Source organism: Pinus tabuliformis, chromosome J, assembly GCF_031772625.1.
Source record: "Pinus tabuliformis cultivar Carrire ecotype Pingquan chromosome J, CPIR1, whole genome shotgun sequence".
NCBI classification, from domain to species: domain Eukaryota; kingdom Viridiplantae; phylum Streptophyta; class Pinopsida; order Pinales; family Pinaceae; genus Pinus; species Pinus tabuliformis.
In genome coordinates this window covers 689007781-689018703 of record NC_142295.1, presented here as the reverse complement: position 1 = coordinate 689018703, position 10923 = coordinate 689007781, and the positions used below count along the sequence as shown (strand labels likewise).

At 36.4% G+C, this 10923-nt stretch overlaps 1 pseudogene across 1 annotated transcript; it reads left to right on the top strand.

Moving 5' to 3' along the window:
- The first annotated feature begins 6087 nt into the window (after positions 1-6087).
- On the top strand, positions 6088-10653 carry LOC149228694 (large ribosomal subunit protein eL21x/eL21w-like; annotated as a pseudogene). The gene is made up of 3 exons (XR_016247228.1): positions 6088-6270; positions 7210-7281; positions 10288-10653. The product of XR_016247228.1 is annotated as a large ribosomal subunit protein eL21x/eL21w-like (transcript).
- Positions 10654-10923: the final 270 nt, after the last annotated feature.

The window sequence follows — 10923 nt, the reverse complement described above, 5'->3', positions numbered from 1 at the left end:
ATTAGGCATATTGTAGCATCCATTGTCCTTTTAATTTTATTTTCAGTCTTATTGCAAAAATGGAGAAAAATCAAATATTCTGTTATAGCGAAAATAATAGGAAATGCGGAAATTTGAAAGAAATGACTTATTTTATATTATTAATGGCTTTTGAATGTGAGAAACCCGCGAGAACATCTGAGCCGTCAGCTTTGAAGGCAACAGATCTGACGATAATCGCGCGGTTAACAAGCGCGAGGGTAATTCAAAATCGAACACGATAAATTATAAAATGGAGTTAAAACCTTAGTTAATCAAGGTCGTCTGCTTGAAGGCAGTAGATCCGACAGAGATCGCGTTGAAAAGTGAACGGGTTTTATTTTAAATTTCGGACCCGAGAAAGCTTTTAATAGCAATTTAGTTTCCTATCGAGTCCGTGGGGAAGTCAAAGGCTTGTGGAAAAAGCAGACGCGATAAGGTTTTTTTCAACAGGGTTAAAGTCTCATTGAGTTCCGAAGGATCAGACCATCCATTGAATGGGTGATCAGACGGTGATCGTGCTCAAATGTGCGTGTGGGTTAACGGCTCGGGAGTACCTAATATGTAATGAATTGGGGCTTAATTCCTTTGGTTTCTGGCAATGGTGATTGGTCATGTTTCCTTGTGTTTTGGCCAATCACAACACTTCCGATATGTAATGAACTGGGGCCCGTAACCCACAAGTCCACACATGGAGTTCTTGTAAAGTTGCAGTTTGTTGTGTTAAAATAGTCTAACTATCATCAGGACGTCTACAGGGTTACAACTTGCAGAATAACACTCATACCACATACTCAAGCCACAGATTCGAACAGCGAACAACCATCACCTTCTAATTTCTGTTACCTCTCGTTATTTTGTTTTCTTGAGGAGAATGAGGTGTCTTTTACCCTCCATTGTAATATTCTGTAATAACTTTTACTTTAGACAGTTAGGAAATAGTTAAGCAGTTTGATAGTTTTGGTGATTACCAACTGTCTCATAATGTATAAAAAGAGGAAAATTTACAGAGAAAGGGTTCAAATTTTGAAGAACCTGGAGACTAGGCTATTGTATTTTTGATAAATTGATGGTTAATGAAAGATTCAGAAGTTTTCCACAGATTGTTGGGTATGATTTTGTAACCACTACAACAAAACCAGCGATTAACGTCCCTTTTTACTTCTTTTTTTGCATCTAGAGCCCATTTTTGGTGCTATTTACATCCATTTATCAAATATGGTGCAAAACTTGACACAAAATTTGCATCAAGTTTTGCACCAAATCTTACACCAAGTTTAGCACCAGGTATTGCAATAGGTTTTGCACCACGTTTTGCACCAAATTTTATGCCAAGTTTTGTGTCATCCTTTACACCAGGTTTTGTTCCAGGTTTTGCATCAATTTTGGCACCTAATTTTGTTTGACATACTTTTGCATCCTCATTTGCATCCACTTTTTGCACCTACACTTGCATCAACTTTTGCATCGACTTTTGCATCCTTTTTTAAATCATTTTTTGCATCCATTTTTTCATCCATTTGTGCATCCCTTTTGCGCCAAGTTTTACATCGTGTTTTGTGTCTAGTTTTGCAGAAAATTTTGCATCTACTTTTGTTGCATCCACTTTTCCCTCTTGTTTGGCATCCATATTTACATCCTCTTTTGCATATATTATTGTACCCACTATTGCATCTAATATTTTTGTGCCAAAATTAGCGCCTAGTTTGGCACCTCCTTTTGCACCCACTTTTGATTATAATTTTGCATCCACGTTTGCATCCTCATTTGCGTCTAGGTTTTCATCAACTACTACATCTATTTTTTCATCCCTTTTTGTATCCAATTTTGGACCGGGATTTGCATCGGGTTTTGTGTCTCGTTTTGCATCTACTTTTGCATCGACTTCTATTGCATCCACTTTTGCACACAATTTTGCATCCACTGTTGCACCCATTTTAAATTTCACTTTTTGCATCCCTTTTTACATCTTCATTTGCATCATACTTTGATTCTTTTTTTGCATCTATCATTACATCCACTTTTGTTATGCCACAATTTGCACCATGTTTTGCACTCACTGTTGTATCCACGTTTGCTTCCAATTTTGCATCCATGTTCACATCCTCTTTTGCATCAAATATTTCATCTATTTTTGCATCCACTTTTATGTCAGGTTTATGCATTGGGTTTTGCATCTCGTTTTGTATCTACTTTTGCATCTACTTACATTATATCCATTTTTTGCATCCAATTTTGTTTTGCCTGTTGCATCAATGTTTGCTTCCACTTTTACATCCATTTTTGCATCTTATTTTGCATATTTTTTGTCTATTGTTACATCCACTTTTGTTGCACCATATCTTGCGCCTACCATTGCAACCACATTTGCTTCCACGTTTGCATCCCCTATTGCATCCACTTTTGTTTCATCCATTTTTGCATATACTTTTGTTTCTGTTGTTGCATCCACATTTGTTTCACCACAATTTGTGCCAAGTTTTACACCTACCATTGGACCCATGTTTGCTTCCACTTTTGCCTTCATGTTTGCATCCAAGTTTGCATTGACAACTGCATCTACTTTTGCATCCACTTTTGTGTCAGGTTTTTCATGTTGTTGTGCATCTACTTATGTTGTATCCACTTTTCATCCAATTTTACTTCTATTGTTGCCCCCATTTCTATGTTCGCTTTTGCATCCCTTTTCCAACACTCATCATATTTTCTACATTGATGATATTCCTTATGGCATTGACAATTATGAACAATTGATGACAATGTCAATAATATTGACAATGATGAAAATGAAGATGATGGCGATGACATGAATTGTGATTATGATGATAAAGACGATAGTGGTTACAATGACAATGATGATGCTGGCAATGATTATGATGATGACGATACTAATGATGTTGGCGAATCTTCCCAATTTTAGATTAGTTCATTGTGTCCTATTCAACAAAATCTACATGAGTAGAATGGCCAATTTCTATGTTTTTTGAACCAAGTGATAAGGCATCCATCCATTGGGCAAGGAGCAGTGATTTGAGGCAACTACAATCAACTTCTATGGTGTTTGTACATTAGCTTTGAATATGGAGAAGGTTCATGCCAATGGTAATATGTGCTACATTATTTTGCTTCATTTATGCCAAGTTGGTAGAAATTGTTGATAGTGTTGTGTTATTTGCTTGAATGATTCCTTCTTATCCATGAAGGACTTTTCATACTTCCTTCACCTCAAGTTTACCCATATCGAGCCTACCATAGAAAGTGAAGCTAGGACTCCTTTCCAGTCATGATAAAAGAGCGATGAGAGAGATACAAAGGAAAATAAATGTTAGGGAACCATTTGCGTGGATAACAAACAAGAACAAGGAATTTAGAGGAATCTTAATTAAACATATATCAAGAATTTGCATAAGAGCCAGATTGAATAACTACTTCGTAAAGTGAACCCAAAGGTTGGCCTAAAACCTCGATACTCATGGGAAGATGAAGCTTTTTTTCCTCTAAGAGATGCATACCTTAAAAAAGACTACATCGAAACCTTGAGAAATGCTTCCACCAGATGAAGCCATGTGAGTTTGAATGAATCCATATCCCAAAATATGTTGTGGGAGCCTAGGGAATTGCTTCGATTACCCACACATAGACCATGTTAAAGCAAGTGAAGGGTGAGGGGAATCAATGTTACACTATTCGATTTTAGAGATGCCCATTAAAAACCTTGGGTTGAGCACCCATTGATGCGTATGAGGGAAGAAAGGCCAAGAATTGTATTTATTACGTGATTGGGTAAGATTTGATGCTCCCATTCAAAATAAATATGCCTTGCTCTAATGTGGAAACCATATCAGCGCAAAGGCCGACTTCAATATTGAGCTCTTACTTGATATGGAGGAAGATGATTTTATAAAATTTGCTTGCTCTCTAATGGTTGATTTTGATCTTAATATGATTTCCTTTCAAAATTTTGATCTAAAATGGAAAGGAATATCTAATTTTCTCATTTTTTTTCCACTGGAAAAATCCGTAATTTTTCATTAAGATTGGAAAAATTACATATTGTAGATGCTTTACGCATATGCGATTTCCACTGTGTGTATAACAATGTTCCATATTTACATAAATATATCGTGCAGAGCACTATGTATTTCTCCGAGAAATAGTTCTGTCATATAAGACTGTTTACATTTTGCCATAAGGCACAAAAATATGCAATTTTCGATCATCATAGATAAACACTGTCTGCATGACAAAAAACAAAAATCCTTTCAGTAATTAAGATTCTGGTGCATGCTGGTATTCTTGGTCTATGTATGGTCGGTGAAAATATCTGTATTCATTCCGTCCCTTCACCTCTGCGGTCTCCCATATGCCTCTGTCCATCAACGCGGCCTCCTTGGATAATTTGTCAGCATGGCCGTTATGTTCCCTGTAAATGTGGGAGCACGAGATGTTGTTAAAAGCTGCCTTGAAAATAAAAACTTCATTTAGGATGATGCTGAGTGTGTGTATGTGACAGTCAGATATGCCATTGAACCAATTTATTACAGTTTTTGAATCCCCGAAAATATTGATGCTGGTGCAATGGTGGTGTAGAGCAAAATGGAGAAGATGTCGCAAGGTTATGAGCTCAGCAAAATTATTAGTTCCTGTGCCCAGGCCCGATTTTACAGTGTAATAATGATGTTCATTCAAATGTAATATAAAACCTCCCCCACAGCTTTGATGATTTGCAGCCCCATCAAAGAAGGCCCAAGGGATGTTTTTGTCAATGCAAGGGGGCGAATGAGGATGGCGCTCTTTTGGGGGCAGAGGGTCAGGGAGTTCCTTATAGGCAGCAGTGATAGTGGCTTCGATCAATGGCCAGATGATAGGTCTGTTCTCAAATATGGAGTGATTTCAAGCCTTCCAAATCTGCCAGTTTACAAGGATCGGAAGGAGTATACATTTCGATCCCTTATGTTTTTGTGCCCACTTTTCCCAAGCCTCAATCAGGTCCGATCCTTCCCAATTGCCATTGAAAGAGAAGTGATTTGAGAGAGATCGCCAAAATTCTAGTGTAGCATTGCATCTCAAAAAGAGATGCTCTGTGGATTCCGATGCGTCTTTGCACAGCACGCACCAAGTTGGCCCATGTATTGCTCTGTGCATTAGGTATTCTCCTGTAGGTACATTATCTAATTTTCTCATGAATTCAATATTGAGCTCTTACTTCATATGGAGGAAGATGATTTGATAAAATTTGCTTGCTCTCTAATGGTTGATTTTGATCTTAATATGATTTCCTTTCAAAATTTTGATCTAAAATGGAAAAGAAGGTCTAATTTTCTCATGAATTTAGTGACCACCACAATAACATGTTGATATAAATTAATATGCTAAATTTAAATCATACCCACACTAACATGTTGATATAAATTAATATGTTAAATTTAAATTATACCCAAACTCATTATATATTCTTGATGCTTTATTCTTAAATCAAATAATTTCTAACATCTTTTAATCTAATATATATATATATGCTAGATTCCCTTCTCATTATAATTAAATTAGAATCAAAATCCATCTTCAATTTATATACACATTCTAGATTCCCTTCTCATTATAATTAAATTAGAATCATAATCCATCTTCAATTTATATACTCATTTCCGACTATATTTAATTTGTAATATTCGCTTGAAATTTAATAACTTCTATTAAATAAATAAATGTGTAAAGTTTAAAATTATAATTATAATTATAATTTTTATTTAAATAATCAAACCTCATATGTAAGGATAACTTTATGACCCCCAACTCGTTAACCTTCCATGTTGCATTAAAACCTTATAAATGGAACATTTTATATTATTAAATAATAATATACATTTTTACTTCATTGTTGGGAAGTATAAATTATACCAAACCCTACCCACACCCCCGAACCCTAACCCCATCAAACCCTAACCTTACCTTAACCCGAGTTCGGAAAAATTAGGGTTTACAAAAACCCTTGTTACCCTTTACATAAATTCTTTTGAGTTTGACGAGAGAGGAGTTGTAGTAGCAGCAGCAGGAAGAGCGGATCCACCGAGGGAGGAGAATATGCCGGCAGGCCATGGAGTGCGAGCTTGGACGAGGGACCTGTTCGCCAGGCCCTTCAGGAAGAAGGGATATGCCCCTCTCAGCACATATCTGAGGACATACAAGATAGGGCAGTACGTGGATATTAAGGTCAATGGTTCGATTCACAAGGGTATGCCTCACAAGTGAGTACTTTACTTTTATTTCGTCTTTGCTGTGTCAGGGGTTCTGGGACTTGGCCCGAATTCGCTCTTGATGTGTGACCAGGGTTGTATGATTTTTTGAAGGGTTTCATATTTGTTTTCATGTGGCGCTTGCAAGACCCAAACCTGAGTTTGGACATAAATATTTTCAGAGAAGTTGCGGATTCATAGTTTCTCCCCCTTTCTTAGTGGGTATTTTCGTTCTACTGGGAAATATGCAAATCACTGGTCGAAACCTCAATGGTTAGGGCCGATCAATAATTTTATTCAGAAAATTTGATGCTTTGGTCTCTCCATGCTTACCCTGACTTGAGATGGGGTTTAGGCGTCACCTTCACCCCTTAAAATCCGTGGTTTTCAAGATTAGTATGTTTTTCCCCATTTAAGCTGTCAAGGTTCTTAGACAAGCTCCATTTTTCTGGAACTGGAGTTCAATAACCCCTTTCAAACGATCTGGCTTTACCTCTTAAAGCAGTGTCGTATTTGATCATTTATAACTCTGAATTTCTTCTTGTTCTGATTCATGATTCAGTGGTTTTCTTTTGCCGTTATGGGTTTTTAAACATTAAGATCGTTATATATATTGTATGGTAAAATGAGGTAGACACTGCTGTATTCTAACTGCTGCGTAGACTAATTCTTTGTTTGAAACGGTTAAGTCTGTTGTTGTTAAATTAGATATTTTGGGTGTCGTAATCAGGTTTGCCCTATCTATAGCCTTACTAGATTTTCTCTTATCTGAAATTGTAGAACTGCACTGGAAAATTTACCCATTAATATGTTGATTTCAATTTTCATGTTACTTTGGATGACATACTATACCAGCTCAACCCTTTTAGCTTGCCAATCATGTTCTTTTGCCATTGTATACTCATCTATTTTCAACTGTTGTGGCTTGGGTCGCTTCTTTTGAAGGAATCATAAGTTCTACCATGGCCGCACCGGTGTTGTCTGGAACGTTACCAAGCGAGCAATCCGTGTCGAAATGAACAAAGAGGTTCTACATTTTATTTTATTTTCTCCCACATTCGATCTTTTTCCATTAAATTTTGTTTCCCCATAGAATGTGTTCTGAGTATCATGTTTTGAGTCTAATGGAAGTCGATTGTGCGTGTCTTTTCAGCTTGATGTACTTTGGCAAAGTACATTTATAGTATTTTAGGTTGGTTGTTGGTGCAGTTTTCGAATAAATGACGAGAAAATCTTTGATTCTTTTATCAAGTTCTCGTTAAATCTGTTGTTTTATTTTATTCCGATTAAACAGATGTGCATTATTGCAATAAGTTTGCGCTCCCTTATTAATCAGTAAAATTGACAATCGGGTTAAACGTGGCTAGATTTTCTTTCCTCTTATAAGCGACTTGTAATCACAATAGTAAAATTTATTTTTAATCACCTTGAAAAAACTTATTTATAATCAGGTTTAATATTAAATTTATGAGCTGGCGTCCCTGTTACGAATATGCAGATGGTTTTCGTTTCATATTCTGTTCGTCATCACTCGTAAAAGTTTTTCTATGATCATGCATTTTAACTTTAGATACATGCTCTGGAATGTGCATCCCTGTTATGAATCTTCGCAGCGATAAATTGTTCTAGTCTGCTACATTCAGCTTTGATGTTACTATGATGCAAAGACTGCTTAAGAGTCCCATATTTTAGTATGCCTTCATGAGCTCTTTATCGTCGTCGGGCGTTTCCCCATGGCTTCGTGTGGATGGCACAGGGCAGGTGTAAGCACATTCAAATCTTCCTATAGTTTTTCCTGATTAAACGTGATTTCATTTTAGCCCCTTTGACTGGTGCTTTTATTGGAAACTTAAAACTGTTTTGGCAGTCAAGTGTCAATGGTTTGAATGGTTGGGAGGTAGGTTTCATACTCATCACCCAGGTTCAAATCCCCAATGAGACATTAATCCTACTGTGACCAGGCCAGAAGGGGAGATGTACCCCAGGGGTTTGAACTTCGAACCCGTGGGTATGTATTTGGGCATTTTGGCCCTTGCTAAGTCACAAGTTACCTGTCCGTGCTGGCTTATAGGCCATTGTTTATTTGGACATTTTGGCCCTTGCCAAGTCCCAAGTTACCTGTTAGTGCTGGCTTGTGGGCCATTGTTTATATGGATATTTTAGCCCTTGCTAAGTCACAAGTTACCTGCTAGTGATGGCGTGTGGGCCACCGTTGAGTCACAAGTTACCTGCTAGTGCTGGCGTGTGGGCCATCGTTACTAGTTGGGGGTTTATATGATATAAGCCCAAAATACCTTAGAATTGGTTTTTCCATTGCCAACTAAGCTGAGCCATGGGTGCTAGAGACATTTTAATGTTAAATCATATGTAATGTCTGCATTATTTGAGGGCGAATATGATGCATTTAATTTAATGAGATTTACATTTTTCCTTTCATACCTAACACCTCCAAATTATATAGGAGTTTCCCTTTTGTACTTTTGGGCTAAGTCTCATGGCTTGGGTTTGAGTTTGGGTCCGGCAATTATTAACTTTGGTTTGAGTTCGAGTTTTATGATGAAGTTTGCCATGAAATATCTCATAAAATAGTAAGGAATAAACATCAATAAACATAAAAAATGCTGTCATGAACATGGAAACTGCAAGGGTAGATGACAAACCTGAGTTATGACATGAAGTTATGAATTCTGAGCTTATGGACTTGGTCAATGACTATGGCGTTTGATAAGTTTTGTTAAACCTCAATTTTTTTTTAAGGTTTGCCAAATTTTGAACCTCAAGATTGAAGTTCTGTGAACGTTGTGACATAGCTTTTGGGATGATTTTCTATAAGTATTTACTTGATTCCTCTTGGTTCAAGTCCTACTAGAGCTTATCTACTACTGATTATACATGTTCTTTTTGACCTTGTGAGAGCTGGGATAAAAGTTTCTTTGATTAAGATGTATTTGCTTTTATGGCTTGGAATGATTGAGAGTCAGTATTTCTTGATTATAGTTTTTCTGTCTTGGAGTGATTGTAAAGAACTGGAAAGATTTTCTCTCCACTAGAGTATTTGTGATACTACAATGGATGGTTTCATGTTTATTATCCAAACTAACATGTCATTTGCACTGTTAGTATCTTTTCAAAACCTTTTTCGATGGAATTATTTTATGTTTTTGTTTCTTAAATTGCCTTGTCTCTTAGATATAATTTTTTGCTTTAGGAACTCCCTCCTACGATCTCATCTCATTTTCAGTTTCTTGTACTGGAATCTGGAATCTATCTTTTTGGATAGAAAAAGACTATTAGTGCGGCATCATGCCTTTTTTGTTTTTTCTTGTTGGGGATTCAAGTGTAAGGAATGAAACTATTGGCATTGCCAATGCATCTAGACGAATGCCATTAGATAATTGCTGATGCACCATCTTTTATATCGGTGGTGTTTTCCTCTAATTTATTAAGTAAATCTATTTTTTCAATGGTGTTTGGGATCATAAAATGGATTTTATATTTCTTAATAAACAATACATATTCTATTTTTTCAATGGTGTTTGGGATCATAAAATGGATTTTATATTTCTTAATAAACAATACATATTCTGAAATTTATTTGAGATTTTTTGTATGGCTTTGCTCTTTCAGCGATATGAGCATGAACCTTGGTTTGTACATCCTGTGTTATATCATCTATTTTTTTTTATCATCACAGTGGCACCTTATTTCAGTCTTTGGATACCCATCTATTGCAACTAGTATTGTTGTTTGTGCTTGTCTTGCATTTTTTTTGCATAAATGTTGTACGTATTTGCACTAATAAGGCTGCATGGCAGTCTAGTGCATAGGATTGGTGACATTGGTTTCTCAGGATGTGATTAAATTAACTAAGATTGATAATCCATGCCTGTTTTCATTTTAGTGCCCTCTTGTTTATTCATTTGTTAGAACTGTTGGATCATATGGTTACTGTAAAAGAATTGGTGGAAATGCAATTGGGATGGAGTTCTTTTGTCTTTCTTTGTTCTATGCTGAAATTCTGTTTGATGATCAGGTTCGTAACAAGATAATCAAGAAGAGAATTCATGTACGAATTGAGCATGTGCAACCGTCTAGGTGTGCGGAGGATGCTATATTAAGAAGAAAAAACAATGACCAATTGAAGGTAGAGGCCAAAGCACGTGGTGAGATCATCAGCACCAAGAGGCAGCCTGAGGGCCCTAAGCCAGGATTTATAGTTGAGGGGGCTGTTTTGGAGACAGTTACACCCATTCCATATGATGTTGTTAATGATTTGAAGGGTGGATACTAAGGTTTTAGAAAAGTAACTGGGTTTGGTTCTGGGGTTGGGCGAGGTTAACCAAGACAAAAGTCACTCATCGTAGTGGCCAGAAAGGTTTAAAAGCACTGATAACAACCTTTGTAAGTATATTAAACATGTGATATTTTTTTAATAAATTTTGTACTAGAAGAAAGTCATTGTTATCTAATTTCTCCCTATTTACTAATTGATAGGAACTAAAATATGGAAAACCTCCAAATCATTTGGAAAAGGAGGTGCTGCAGCAAAAGAGATGGGTTGAATTTGTTGTTTGGATGGACTCTATGGTATGTAATCTTAGTTGGATTTCCAATATACTTTTAAACCATATTTTCATTTTATTTTTTAGTACTATTAGATATTATATCT